Below are 2,158 nucleotides of genomic sequence, written 5' to 3'. Positions count from 1 at the left end.
GTTTCTCTGTTTTAGGTACTCCTATTTTTCTTAATTAGGAACTAGCTTAAGATGAACTATCTTGAGGCTATGCTCCAGATTTGTCTTCTATTTTCTATGCTGCAGCCTTGGAATCAAATATGTCTTCAATAATGCCTTGTTCCTTTTGTTGGAGAAGAGTATTTATAAACCAGTGTCTGGTATTTAGAAACATAATTTGCTTACAGTGTTGTTGCTTATAGGTCTTCTAAATGGATACAACTTAGAAAATATATATATTTATATCTGCATTTGGATGGATGAAAGAATGGATAGATTTATATCTAATATTGTATGTAGCATGAATTCATATATGTTGATTTTCAATCAACCACCACAGGGTGAATTCTAAAAAATTGAATAAGCTGGTTCTCATTATTTACAATGTACTTACTTATCAAGCACTAGCTACACTGCATGTAGTTTCAGAATTGATAAGATAGAGCCCTGTGAGAAACAAATTTAGTAACTACAGTATTTGTGTATACTTATTTTTGTACCTAGCCTTTGGTATCTAACCAAAATATTACTTTCCAAAGTAACTTAGGTTAGTTCTATCTTTCCATATGGTGTTGTATGAGTTGGATATTATAGATTTGGTTCCAGACCTCCACAAAAAAGGGAAGGTGGCAATAAAGTCATTCAAGTTAATATTTCACTTACCCAGTGCATATTAAAGTTATGTTTGTACTATACTGTAATATATTACATGTGCAGCAGAAATATGTCCAAACATATAATGTACACACACTAATTTAAAAACACATAATTACTTAAAAACCATCATTTGAGCTTTTAACAAGTCATAATATTTTTCCTGGTGAAGGGTCTTACCTGAGTGTTGATGATTGCTGACTTATCAGGGTAGTGGTTGCTGACGGTTGGGGTTTCCATAGTAATTTCTGAAAATAAGTTTTGAGAATAATTTCTGAAAATGAAGTTTGCCATATCAATTGATTTTTCTCTTCTATGAATGACTTCTCTATAGCCTATGGTTCTGTATGATAACATTTTACACATTATAGTAATTGTTTCAAAATTTGGAATCAAACATCTCAAACCCTGCCACTGCTTTATTAACTGTTTATGTAATATTATAAGTTCTTTGCTGTCATTTTAACAATCTTCACAGCAACTTCACCAGGAATAGAAGCCATCTCAAAAAAATTACTTTCTTTGTGTATTCATAGGAAGCAACTCCTTATGTATTCAAGTTAACCATAAAATTGCAGCAACTCAGTTACATCTTTAAGCCTCTCCTTCTCATTATAGTTCTCCTGCTATTTCTACGACTTTTGTAATTTTCCTCTACTGAAACCCATCAAAGTCATCTTTGGAGACTGGAATCAACTTTGTCCAAACTCCTCTTAATGCTAATACTTTGACCTCTTCCCATAAATTTCAAATATTTTCTATTTATTTTTTTAATTTTTTAATTAATTATTTTTCTTAAATTTACATCCAAGTTGGTTAGCATATAGTGTAACAATGATTTTAGGAGTAGATTCCTTAATGTCCCTTACCCTTTTAGCTCATCCCACTCCCACAGCTCCTCCCGTAACCCTCAAATATCTTTTAACCCTTAAATATTTTTCAAGGCATATTGAATGGTGAAGGTTATTAATTGATTTTGTCCAGAGAAATCACAATTTGTGACAGTGATAGCCTTAAGAAATGCATCTCTTAAATAATAAGACTTGAAAGTCAAAAATGACTCTTTAATCTTTTGGATGTTGGGTTGCAGGCATGAACACAATATTAATCTCACTGTACATCTCCATCATCTCTTCGGTGAACAGGTACATTGTCAATGAACAGTTATATTGTGAAAGAAATATTTTTTTCTGAGTGGTAAATCTCAACAATGGGCTTAAAATATTCAGTAAATGATGTTAAAAATAATGTGCTGTCATGAAGGCTTTGATATTCCACTTAGAGACCGCAGCAGATAAGATTTAACATAATTCGTTAAGGGGGCTAGGTTGTTGTTGTTGTTGTTGTTGTTGTTGTTGTTGTTTTCCAGAATGGTAAATGAACATTGGGTTCAAGTTCAAGTCACCAACCAGCTGCACTAGTTTCTAACAATACCATCATCCTGTTTGTTGAAGCCAGGCAATGACTTCTCTCTATCTTTTAAAGT

The sequence above is a fragment of the Hyaena hyaena genome, unplaced genomic scaffold, assembly GCF_003009895.1.
Source record: "Hyaena hyaena isolate Hyena2069 unplaced genomic scaffold, ASM300989v1 scaffold_424, whole genome shotgun sequence".
NCBI lineage: Eukaryota > Metazoa > Chordata > Mammalia > Carnivora > Hyaenidae > Hyaena > Hyaena hyaena.
This window is presented reverse-complemented; position numbering follows the sequence as displayed.